General features: G+C 41.4%; 1 protein-coding gene across 1 annotated transcript in view; it reads left to right on the top strand.

Annotated features, from left to right (window-relative positions):
- Positions 1-13485, top strand: part of TBC1D8 (TBC1 domain family member 8) — an 81889-nt gene that overhangs the window by 9213 nt on the left and 59191 nt on the right. The window lies entirely within an intron of this gene.

The raw sequence follows: 13485 nt of genomic DNA, 5'->3' as shown, positions 1-13485 counted from the left end.
CCCCCTCCCGCACTCTCTCATTGCCCGGGTCACTATCTATCTCAGGAATGCTGGCAGGAGGAATATCTGCCAGCTGCTGTGCCTGTGAGGCATGAGCGGGCTCCTCTCCCACGGATTGCTGTTCCTCCTCAGAATCAGAACTGCTCTGGTATTCTATGGGTTCAGTTTCCACCCTGACAGATCATACCCCAGTATGTTTGGAACTGTAATTTTCTGATACTTCTAGGGCCCCCAGTCTCTGGTGTTTTAATGTTTCTCTTCTTAATGATGAGAAGTTTAAAACCGAGATGTTAGCTGAACTAATAGAGTATTTCAATATTAACAAGGGTACAGCAGGTTCATGTGCTAGTAAAGCTTTTATAAGAGGTCGAATTATTTCTTATGCTTCTTATCAAAAGAAGCTTAAAAAATCTCAACAGACATACTTAAGAAGCTGAAATCTCTTATAACTCAGTTTGCCACTTCCCCCACAGCACAACTTTATTAAGAGCTACAGAATACAAAGCATGAGTTCAATAATATTCTTTCACAAAAGGCGGAATTTGCTCTGACCTGTCTATGACAGAAATATTGGGGAAATGGTGAACATCCTAGTAGGATCCTTGCACATTGTCTTAAACAGCATCAACATCAGAATGTCATTGCAGCTATTAAAGATGAGAGTGGCAAACTATATACTTCTCCTACAGATATAAATTCACAATTTTTAAAGTTTTATTCTGATCTGTATAGTACCAGTAATAAGATATCAGAGCAAGATATGGATGCTTTTTTTCCTCAGATTAATCTTCCACGTTTAGATTCTTCACAGCAGCTCATTTTAGCTCCCTTGCATTTAGAGGAAATTATGAATGAAATAATGAAAACAAATACCAGGAAATCACCCGGACTGAATGGATTTCCAATTGAATGGTATAAAACATCTAGTTTTTTAGCCCCAAAGTTGTATAGCCTCTACAATCATAGTTTTGAAACGGCTCCCTTTCTTCATCATTAAATGATGCTTATATTACTGTGATTCCTAAGCCAGGAAAGGACCATACCTATTGTGCTAATTATCGACCTATATCATCAATTAACGTAGATATCAAAATATTAACAGCAGTCTTGCCGAAAGATTACAAGAAGTCATGACTGTATTTATTTATTTATTAAATTTCTTAATCGCCCATCTGGCTGGTCACCCAGCCACTCTGGGCGATGTACAGCAATACAAACAGTTTTAAAACAATAAAATTCTACATTAAAACATATTTCTAAAAGTACCCTAACCCACCCCAAATGCCTGCCTGAACAACCACGTTTTTAATGCATGGTGGAAGCTTATTAAAGGTTAGACCAGACCAGGTGGGATTTATTAAAAATAGACAGGGGGCTGATAATCTTAGATTAGTTGTTGATTTAGTTGCTTTAAACTCTGAAGGAACTGACCAGGCGTCCATCATTTCCTTGGTTGCAGAAAAGCCCTTTGACAAAATTTATTGGAAATTTATGTTTATTTCACTGACTAATTTTGGTTTTCCTATAGAATTTTTGAAATGGGTTAAAATTTTATACTCAGCTCCTAGAGCGAGAGTAATGACTAACGGTTTATTCTCAGCTTTTTTTTTAGTTGGGTGGGGTACCAGACAAGGTTACCCACTTTCCCCATTGATATTCAATTTATGTTTGGAACCCCTGGTGTGTGCTATTAGACAAAATAATAGTATTCATGGATTTGTCCATTTTGGTTTAGATTTTAAAATTAGCCTTTATGCTTATGATCTTTTGCTGTTTATCTCGAGACTCCAGTCGTCGGTTCCAGTTTTGATGAAACTGATTAATACCTTTGGTGAATTGTCTGGCTATTCAATTAATTGGTCAAATTTGGAAATAATGCCAATTGGAGATAGGGTATACTCTAGTGTATTATCTAATTTGCATTTTCAACAGTGCCCAGAGTCTATTACTTACTTGGGAATAATTATTCCTAGAGATATATCTCAAATGATTAGGTTAAATTTAAACAAGTTGATTAATGATATTTCACGAGATATAGATGGGCATCTTTAAAGTTGAGTTTATGGGGTAAGGTGAATACACTTAAGATGAATACCATACCTCAAATTATTTATGTTATACTTATTTTGTTGTTGTTCAGTCGTTCAGTCGTGTCCGACTCTTCGTGACCCCATGGACCATAGCACGCCAGGCCCTCCTGTCCTGCGCTCCCTCCCGGAGTGTGCTCAAGTTCATATTCATTGCATCGGTGATGCTATCTAGCCATCTCATCCTCTGCCGTCCCCTTCTCCTTTTGCCTTCAGTCTTTCCCAGCATCAGGGTCTTTTCCAGAGAGTTTTCTCTTCGCATTAGGTGGCCAAAATATTTCAGCTTCAGCTTCAGTATCTGTCCTTCCAATGAGCAGTCAGGGTTGATTTCCTTTAGGATGGACTGATTTGACCTCCTTGCAGTCCAGGGCACTCGTAAGAGTCTTCTCCAGCACCACAGTTCAAAAGCATCAATTCTTCGGCGCTCAGCCTTCCTTATAGTCCAGCTCTCACAGCCATAAATTACTACTGGGAAAACCATAGCTTTGAGACGGACCTTTGTCGGCAAGGTGATGTCTCTGCTTCTTACTATGCTGTCTAGGTTTGCCATAGCTTTCCTCCCAAGGAGCAAGCGTCTTTTAATTTCATGGCTACAGTCACCGTCTGCGGTGATCTTGGAGCCCAAGAAAGTAAAATCTGTCACTGCTTCCATTTCTTCCCCTTCTATATGCCAGGAAGTGATGGGGCCAGATGCCATGATCTTCGTTTTTTTAATGTTGAGTTTCAAACCAGCTTTTGCACCCTCAACAAGAGGCTCTTTAGATCCTCTTCGCTTTCTGCCATTAGGGTGGTATCGTCTGCATATCGGAGGTTGTTGATAATTCTCCCAGCAATCTTAATTCCGACCTGTGATGTTATACTTATACCTGGCAAATATTTCCAAAAACTTAATGCTTCGTTTTGTAAATTCTTCTGGGCTACCTCTCCACCAAGAATATCTTTAAAAAGGATGCAACTTCCAATTAATGAAGGCGGGTTCAGTTTTCCAGATCTAACTATGTACCATCGGGCAAATTTGCTAACCTCTACTAAATATTGGTCTTTTCCACTATTAGATTTTCCACTTTGGTTGGTGTTGGAATCTTCTTGTCTGGAGCCTCTCTTTATATGGACAACATTACGTTCTTAGCATATCAAGGTAGACAGAGCTCCTCCCACAATTTTGGCAGTTAGAGAAGTCTGGCATATAATGTCATGTCAATTACAGTTTGATCCATTTTCCCATGCTAAACTGACTTTATCAGCAAATCCAGATTAAATAATTAGTAAGAAAATGTTTTTATGGAGGACTTGGACAGATAAAATGATCTTTACCCTGGATCAATTAGTGGGGGCTGTTGATGAGTTTTTGTTATTTTCAACTTTGCGAGATCAATTTGGTTTGCCTGCTACAGCGGAACAGCAGTATTTGCAACTGAACGATTTGTTGGTATCTAGATTCGGTCTGCTGCTTTTACTGCTTTGGAGTCTCCTTCGTTATTGGAAATACTTATTGAAGCTGATCAGATATATCGACCTATGATTCATGTTTACAAACATTTATTATCAATGAATAAATATGATATAAGTGGTTTACAGCAGGAATGGAACAGGGAATTGGAACGTCTCATTTTGTATAATCAATGGACTGCCATCTTGGTGTCTGTATCAGCCATTTCAATGGCTCTTCGGTTACACCTTATTCAGCAAAAACTTTTGTTTCGGGTATACTGGACACCACAATGTCTTTTTAATAAAAGCTTGTCAAGTTCGGCTAAATGTTGGAGGTGTAATGTAGTCACTGTTTCTCTTATAAAAATGTTGTAGAAATGCCCAATGGTTGCCTCCTTTTGGGAGGAAGTTATTATACAGATAAATTTTGTATTGGAAAGCTCTTTAATTTTCCTGATATAAATGTTCTTTTAAATTACTTATTGCTTCTTGGATTGTAAAACATGGTCAGCATAAATGGATTTTTCTTTTTAGTTGCTAAAAGACTGATATTATGATATTGGAAGGATAAAACCCCACCACCTATAACGCAATGTACTGAAGACTTAACAACACTAGCAACATTTGAAAGAGTGGTATATAAGCGTAACTTGCAAATGGACGTATATGTGGATATTTGGTCTGCTTTTACTGAAGTGTATGTGTAACCTATTCCCCCCCTTTTCTTCTTCTCAAAAATTGTAATATTTGAAACTGAGGATTTAGAATATGGTAGTTTTTTAATGTTGTTCTTTTTTTGGTTTTGTAATATGAGTTTAAACAAAACCGAAAACAATAAAAAATGGGGGGGGGGTGAGGCTGTAAAGGTGCTGAAGCACTTTCTGAACTCAGTAATGGGATGGATGAGGATCAATAAACTGAGGCCGAATCCTCACAATACGGAGACACTGGGGGTAGATGCTTCCTGGGTCAGAGAAGATGTGATCAAAAGGAGCAGATGTGCAGCTTGGGTGCACTCCTTGATCCAGCATTGTCACTAGAGACACAAGTGGCCTAGAGGCTTGGAGCACCTTTTATCAGATTTGGCTTTTTCACCAGCTGCAGCCTTTCCTCACAGAGATAGTTTGGCTATGGTGATGGGTGCACTGGATTGGATTAATGTAGAAAATCTGATGCTGTAAAGAACAATATTGTTTAGGAACCTGGAATGTAAGGTCAATTAATCAAGGTAAGCTGGAGATGGACAAACATGAGATGGCAAGATTGAATATTGACATCTTGGGAATCAGCGAACTAAAATGGCCAGGCATTGGCGAATTTAATTCAGGTGACCATCAAATCTACTACTGTGGGCAAGAATCCCTTAGAAGAAATGGAGTAGCACTCATAGTAAATAAAAGGGTGGGAAAAGCACTGTTGGGGTACAATCTCAAAAACGACAGAATGATCTCAGTACGAATCCAAGGCAAACCATTCAACATCACAGTAATTCAAGTCTATGCCCCAACCACTGAGGCCAAAGAAGCTGAGGTTGATTGGTTCTGTGAAGACATACAACACCTTCTAGAACTAACACCAAAAAAAGATGTCCTCTTCATCATAGGGGATTGGAATGCTACAGTAGGTAGTCAAGAAATAACTGGGATAACAGGCAAGTATGGCCTTGGTGTACAAAATGAAGCAGGACAAAGGCTAATAGAGTTTTGCCAAGAGAACACACTGATCATAGCAAACACTGTTTTCCAACAGCACAAGAGGCGACTCTACACATGGACATCACCAGATGGTCAATATCGAAATCAGATTGATTATGTCCTTTGCAGCCAAAGATGGAGAAGCTCCACACAGTTAGTAAAAACAAGACCTGGAGCTGACTGTGGCTCAGATCATGAGCTTCTTATTGCAAAATTCCTGCTTAAATTGAAGAACGTAGGGAAAACCACTAAGCCATTCAGGTATGACCTAAATCATATCCCTTATGAATACACAGTGGAGGTGACGAATAGATTTAAGGGATTAGTCCTGATAGACAGAGTGCCTGAGGAACTATGGACGGAGGTCCGTAACATTGTTCAGGAGGCAGCAACGAAATCCATCCCAAAGAAAAAGAAATGCAAGAAAGCAAAGTGGCTGTCTGATGAGGCTTTACAAGTAGCTCACGAAAGAAGGGAAGCGAAAAGCAAGGGAGAAAGGGGAAGATATAGCCAACTGAATGCAGAGTTCCAGAGAATAGCAAGGAGAGACAAGAAGGCCTTCTTAAATGAACAATGCAAAGAAATCGAGGAAAACAACAGAATGGGAAAGACTAGAGATCTCTTCACGAAAATCAGAGATCTCAAGGGAACGTTTTGTGCAAAGACGGGCATGATAAAGGACAAAGAAGGCAGGGACCTAACAGAAGCAGATGCGATTAAGAAGAGGTGGCAAGAATACACAGAAGAACTATACAGGAAAGATCTTCATGTCCCTGATAGCCATGATAGTGCGGTCACTGAACTTGAGCTGAACATCCTAGAGAGTGAAGTCAAGTGGGCTTTAGGAAGCATTACTAACAATAAAGCTGGCGGAGATGACAGTATTCCAGCTGAGTTATTTAAAATCCTAACAGATGATGCTGTTAAAGTGCTGCACTCAATATGCCAACAAATTTGGAACACTCAAGAGTGGCCACAAGACTGGAAAAGGTCAGTTTACATTCCAATTCCAAAGGAGGGCAATGCCAAAGAGTGTTCAAACTACCGTACAATTGCGCTCATTTCACATGCCAGCAAGGTGATGCTCAAAATCCTACAAGCTAGGCTTCAGCAGTATGTGAACTGAGAACTACCGGAAGCACAAGCTGGGTTCCAAAGAGGCAGAGGAACTAGAGATCAAATTGCCAACATTCACTGGATCATGGAGAAAGCAAGAGAATTCCAGAAAAATGTCTATTTCTGCTTCATTGACTACGCTAAAGCCTTTGAGTGTGTGGATCACAACAAACTCTGGCAAATTCTTAAAGAGAAGGGAGTACCAAATCACCTTACCTGTCTCCTGAGAAACCTGTACAAGCAAGTACCAAGAAGCAACCGTAAGAACCAGACATGGAACAACCGAGTGGTTCTAAATGGGGAAATGAGTACAACAAGGCTGCATATTGTCGCTCTGCTTATTTAACTTATATGCAGAGTACATCATGAGAAACGCCGGGTTGGATGAATCACAGGTCAGAATTAAGATTGCTGGGAGAATTATCAACAACCTCAGATACGCAGACGATACCACCCTAATGGCAGAAAGTGAAGAAGATCTAAAGAGCCTCTTGTGGAGAATGAAAGTGGAGAATGCAAAAGCTGGTTTGAAACTCAATATTAAAAAAACGAAGATCATGGCATCTGGCCCTATCACTTCCTGGCATATAGAAGGGGAAGAAATGGAAGCAGTGACAGATTTTATTTTCTTGGGCTCCAAGATCACCACAGGCGGTGACTGTAGCCATGAAATTAAAAGACGCTTGCTCCTTGGAAGGAAAGCTATGGCAAACGTAGACAGCATAGTAAGAAGCAGAGACATCACCTTGCCAACAAAGGTCCATCTAATCAAAGCTATGGTTTTCCCAGTAGTAATGTATGGCTGTGAGAGCTGGACTACAAGGAAGGCAGAGTGCTGAAGAATTGATGCTTTCGAACTGTGGTGCTGGAGAAGACTCTTACGAGTCCCTTGGACTGCAAGGAGGTCAAATCAGTCCATCCTAAAGGAAATCAACCTTGAGTGCTCATTGGAGGGACAGATACTGAAGCTGAAGCTCCAATATTTTGGCCACCTAATGCGAAGAGAAAACTCCCTGGAAAAGACCCTGATGCTGGGAAAGATTGAAGGCAAAAGGAGAAGGGGACGGCAGAGGATGAGATGGCTAGATAGCATCACCGATGCAATGAATATGAACTTGAGCACGCTCCAGGAGAGAGCGTAGGACAGGAAGGCCTGGCGTGCTATGGTCCATGGGGTCACGAAGAGTCGGACACGACTTAACGACTGAAGAACAACGTGTTATATGTGGGGCTGCCTTTGAAGATGGTTTGGAAATTGCCACTACTGCAGAATTCTACTGCATAGCTGCTGCCAGGAATTTGTAGCTCACCTCCAGGAATTTGCAATTGCAAATTACCATTTCCTTATTTGTTTGTTTGTTGCATTTTTATACTGCCCAATAGCCAAAGCTGTATGGGCAGTTCACAACAGTTTTTTCCTAGAGGACACTCTAAAGATGGAACTTCTATGGCAGGAAACATAGAGCCCTGTGAGAATGGTTCCCAGAGCAGCTTTTTAAAAAGAAAACAACAGAGCAGTGAAGGCTGGAAGATAGCACATAATGTGGTCTCGGGGGGCGGGGGGGGAGGTTGTACACCCTTGATATAGGTAGAGTCATATAACACCTAACCTGAAGCAATTACAGTGGCTTCTTGTTGGTTTCAGAGCCCAATTAAAAGACAGGTGCTGGTGCTTACCTTTAAAGCCTTAAATGGATTGGGACCCAAATATATCCAATGGAGCATCGCATCTCATACCAACCTGCCCATGCATTAAGATTATTAGATGAAGCTCTTCTCCAAGTTCCATCTGTAGGTGATGTACATTATGCTTCTGCAAAGGGAGGGCCTTTTTTAGGGTGGTACCCTGAGTTTGGAATACCCTGCTGGAGGAGGTAAGATTGACACTGACACAGTATTCTTTCCAGTGCCTGTTCAAAGTGTTTATCTTTACCCAGACATTTAAAATTCAATGTATTGTATTCCATCCCCTCTTCTAAGAGACCAGCTGCCTTTGTCCCTCCCTCAAATGCCTTGTGGTAGCAGCCATTACATCAGCTCACCTGATTGTAAGCTTGAAGGTACAGACTGTCTTTGTAAGCCACTCTGGAAAGTCTTTTGCCTAAAGAGCAGGGTAAACAATAAAATTTTAAAAAATCATTTTAACGGGTTTAACTATTTTTATTTCCTCTGAAATTGCTTATGTCCTTTTGTCATTTTAATCCTGTATTGATACGTGGAATTTTTGTGTGTCACACCCTGGGATTCTTGTCTGGATGAAGTGTAGTTTAGAAATATTAAAAATAATGTGCTAATAGGCATATGTCATTATAAATAACTTTATAAGTCTTAGGTTTTTATTAAGCACATGCAATATAATTCTAGGTATATTTACTCAGAAATATGCCTTAATAAGTGCATGTAAGATTGCAGGCTTACTGTGCGATCTTACACATGACTATTCAGAAGTCACACTGAGTTAAGTGGAACTTACTCCCAGGTAGACCTGCATAAGATTGCTGTCTAGGGGTGCAATCCTGTGTAAGCCTACTTAGGGTAAATCCCATTGAACCTAATGGGACTTACTTCTGGGCAAACATAGGTAGGATCAAGCTACTAGGGTATCTGCACATGTACCTGAAGGTAAGTCCCACTGAACTCAGTAGGACTTGCTTTTGTTCAGAGTAGACATGCATAGGATTGCATCTCATCTTTTCCTGTCTTTTTTCATATTTTCGATATTTATACTTTTGTCCAATAAGTTTCAAATATTTATTTTTATAAAAGATTATAAAAGTTGGCTTTGGCAGGTATTTTGAAAAAGTTGTTGAAAGAGCAAGCTTTGAAACAGATGGATCCTCTCAGAATCAACCACTTTCAGGCAGTTAGCATCTTTCACAAGAAGGGGAAAAGGAAGTGAAGAAATAATAGAGGTTGCCACTGGCTCATCACTCGGGGCATCCAGAGGAGAAGCATTGCAGTTAAACCACTGAGCCACACTACGGAGTAGTTGGGACATAGGGTTTTGGTGGTCCAGTTTCTATTATTGGATGCTGAGTTGGTGAAGTCTCAGTTCTTCATGCAACCTGCACCTGTATCTCTGAGTTCATCAATAACTAGGAACTGGTTTTATGAGCTAATGTCACTCTCTTAAAATAGAGAGGTAATCTGAGCCTCAATACAGGTGACATCTGGGACTCTTCACTTTGCAGGTTACAGCAGAAACAGGGAAAGAGAAATGGGAGCCACACATGCTTCTGTTTTCCCTGCTTCCCATAATATCTACACAAATTCTTACTTCCAAGTAAATACATGTTGGACTGAGATACCAGTGTGATTATTTTCTGCAACGAAGTAAAACCTTTATGAATTCACATACATTAGGTATCATTGCCCCTTCATGGATCACTGCCTTGTTGTGGCAAAGGGGCTTGCGTAACTCAGTGAAGCCATAAGCTATGCCGTGCAGGGCCACCCAAGACGGACAGGTCATGGCAGAGAGTTCTGACAAAATGTGGTCCACTGGAGAAGGAAATGGCAACCCACTCCAGTATTCTTGCCAAGAAAACCCCATGGAACATATCACAAGGCTAAAAGGTATGACGCCGGAAGATGAGCCCCTCAGGTCGGAAGGTGTCCAATATACTACTGGGGAAGAGCAGAGGGTATTTCCAAGTAGCGCCAGAAAGAGTGAAGCGGCTGGGCCAAAGCCGAAAGGACACTCAGCTGTGGATGTGTCTGGTGGTGAAAAGAAAATCCGATGCTGTAAAGAACAATATTGTTTAGGAACCTGGAATGTCAGATCAATGAATCAAGGTAAGCTGGAGGTGGTCAAACATGAGATGGCAAGATTGAACATCGACATCTTGGGAATCAGCGAACTCAAATGGACAGGCATGGGCGAATTTAATTCAGGTGACCATCATATCTACTATTGTGGGCAAGAATCCCTTAGAAGAAATGGAGTAGCACTCATAGTCAACAAAAGGGTGGGAAAAGCAGTACTGGGGTACAATCTTAAAAATGATAGAATGATCTCAGTACGAATCCAAGGCAAACCATTCAACATCACAGTAATTCAAGTCTATGCCCCAACCACTGAGGCCGAAGAAGCTGAGGTTGATCGGTTCTATGAAGACCTACAACACTTTCTAGAACTAATACCAAAAAAAGATGTCCTCTTCATCATAGGGGATTGGAATGCTAAAGTAGGAAGTCAAGAAATCACCGGGATAACAGGCAGGCATGGCCTTGGTGTACAAAATGAAGCAGGACAAAAGCTAATAGAGTTTTGCCAAGAGAACATGCTGATCATAGCAAACACTCTTTTCCAACAGCACAAGAGGCGACTCTACACATGGACGTCACCAGATGGTCAATATCGAAATCAGATTGATTATGTCCTTTGCAGCCAAAGATGGAGAAGCTCCATACAGTCAGTAAAAACAAGACCTGGAGCTGACTGTGGCTCAGATCATGAGCTGCTTCTTGCAAAATTTCGGCTGAAATTGAAGAACGTCGGGAAAACCACTAAACCGTTCAGGTATGACCTAAATCATATCCCTGATGAATATACAGTGGAGGTGAGGAATAGATTTCAGGGATTAGACCTGATAGACAGAGTGCCTGAGGAACTATGGACAGAGGTCCGTAACATTGTTCAGGAGGCAGCAAAGAAATCCATCCCAAAGAAAAAGAAATGCAAGAAAGCAAAGTGGCTGTCTGATGAGGCTTTACAAGTAGCTCACGAAAGAAGGGAAGCGAAAAGCAAGGGAGAAAGGGGAAGATATACCCAACTGAATGCAGAGTTCCAGAGAATAGCAAGGAGAGACAAGAAGGCCTTCTTAATTGAACAATGCAAGGAAATCGAGGAAAACAACAGAATGGGAAAGACTAGAGATCTCTTCAAGAAAATTGGAGATCTCAAGGGAACGTTTTGTGCAAAGACGGGCATGATAAAGGACAAAGAAGGCAGGGACCTAACAGAAGCAGATGAGATTAAGAAGAAGTGGCAAGAATACACAGAAGAACTATACAGGAAAGATCTGAATGTCCCTGATAGCCATGATAGTGCGGTCACTGAACTTGAGCCGGACATCCTAGAGAGTGAAGTCAAGTGGGCCTTAGGAAGCATTACTAACAACAAAGCTAGCGGAGATGACAGTATTCCAGCCGAGCTATTTAAAATCCTAAAAGATGATGCTGTTAAAGTGCTGCATTCAATATGCCAACAAATCTGGAACACTCAACAGTGGCCACAAGACTGGAAAAGGTCAGTTTACATTCCAATTCCAAAGAAGGGCAACGCCAAAGAGTGTTCAAACTACCGCACAATTGCGCTCATTTCCCATGCCAGCAAGGTGATGCTCAAAATCCTACAAGCTAGGCTTCAGCAGTATGCGAACCGAGAACTACCGGAAGTACAAGCTGGGTTTCGAAGAGGCAGAGGAACTAGAGATCAAATCGCCAACATTCGCTGGATCATGGAGAAAGCAAGAGAATTCCAGAAAAACGTCTATTTCTGCTTCATTGACTACGCTAAAGCCTTTGATTGTGTGGATCACAACAAACTCTGGGAAATTCTTAAAGTGATGGGAGTACCAGACCATCTTACCTGTCTCCTGAGAAACCTGTACGAAGGTCAAGAAGCAACAGTAAGAACCAGACATGGAACAACTGATTGGTTCAAAATTGGGAAAGGAGTACGACAAGGCTGCATATTGTCACCCTGCTTATTTAACTTATATGCAGAGTACATCATGAGAAATGCCGGGTTGGATGAATCAGAGGTCGGAATTAAGATTGCTGGGAGAATTATCAACAACCTCAGATACGCAGACGATACCACCCTAATGGCAGAAAGCGAAGAGGATCTAAAGAGCCTCTTGTTGAGGGTGAAAGAGGAGAGTGCAAAAGCTGGTTTGAAACTCAACATTAAAAAAACTAAGATCATGGCATCTGGCCCCATCACTTCCTGGCATATAGAAGGGGAAGAAATGGAAGCAGTGACAGATTTTACTTTCTTGGGCTCCAAGATCACAGCAGACGGTGACTGTAGCCATGAAATTAAAAGACGCTTGCTCCTTGGGAGGAAAGCTATGGCCAACCTAGACAGCATAGTAAGAAGCAGAGACATCACCTTGCCGACAAAGGTCCGTCTAATCAAAGCTATGGTTTTCCCAGTAGTAATGTATGGCTGTGAGAGCTGGACTATAAGGAAGGCTGAGCGCCGAAGAATTGATGCTTTCGAACTGTGGTGCTGGAGAAGACTCTTACGATCCCCTGGACTGCAGGGAGGTCAAATCAGTCCATCCTAAAGGAAATCAACCCTGAGTGCTCATTGGAAGGACAGATACTGAAGCTGAAGCTCCAATATTTTGGCCACCTAATGCGAAGAGAAAACGCCCTGGAAAAGACCCTGATGCTGGGAAAGACTGAAGGCAAAAGGAGAAGGGGACGGCAGAGGATGAGATGGCTAGATAGCATCACGGATGCAATGAATATGAACTTGAGCACGCTCCGGGAGAGAGCGCAGGACAGGAAGGCCTGGTGTGCTATGGTCCATGGGGTCACGAAGAGTTGGACACGACTGAACGACTGAACAACAACAACAACAAAGTTATCATTGCACAGCATTTGTGGATGAATCTTTGAAAATGTTTTACTTTATTTTCTTCATTATTTGGCTTACCTCCACAGATAGGCTTCTGCTCTTTGTTGATAATAGTTTCCAAGTGCTTAGTATACCTTTCTAGATCGTCTTTTCTAATTGTGCACATAGTTCCACATGAGTCTTTAGCTCTTTTAAAATATCTGGTATTAGCATTTCTGTCTTTTCCATCTTTTCTTAGTGGTGAATGCTATTCGTTTGATGCACTGCTGCAGTATAATGCATTTAATAGAGAGCTATTGATTTTCTTCAGCGGCCCTGATATCCCTACACTGCAGTGTTCATATTTAAAATAGAGCAAAAGGAACTACAAAGTATTTTACTTTGGGGTGGAAAATTAAATGAGCCTTTAAAAAGTATATATTCTGGTATCTTGATAATAGCGACATTTACCATTACTACTACCAATATTACTTCTAGTTCTGCCCACAGCGTCAACTGAATGTGCTCAAGCAGTGCTGGGTCCAGATTTTTGGGAGCCTGTGGCCAGGGCACCCTGAATGGCACC

This window comes from Heloderma suspectum, chromosome 3 (genome assembly GCF_057233095.1).
Source record: "Heloderma suspectum isolate Gila_16-S chromosome 3, 16-S_ref, whole genome shotgun sequence".
Lineage (NCBI taxonomy): Eukaryota > Metazoa > Chordata > Lepidosauria > Squamata > Helodermatidae > Heloderma > Heloderma suspectum.
Note: the sequence above shows the minus strand (reverse complement) of the source record. Positions and strands in the feature narration are given on the sequence as shown.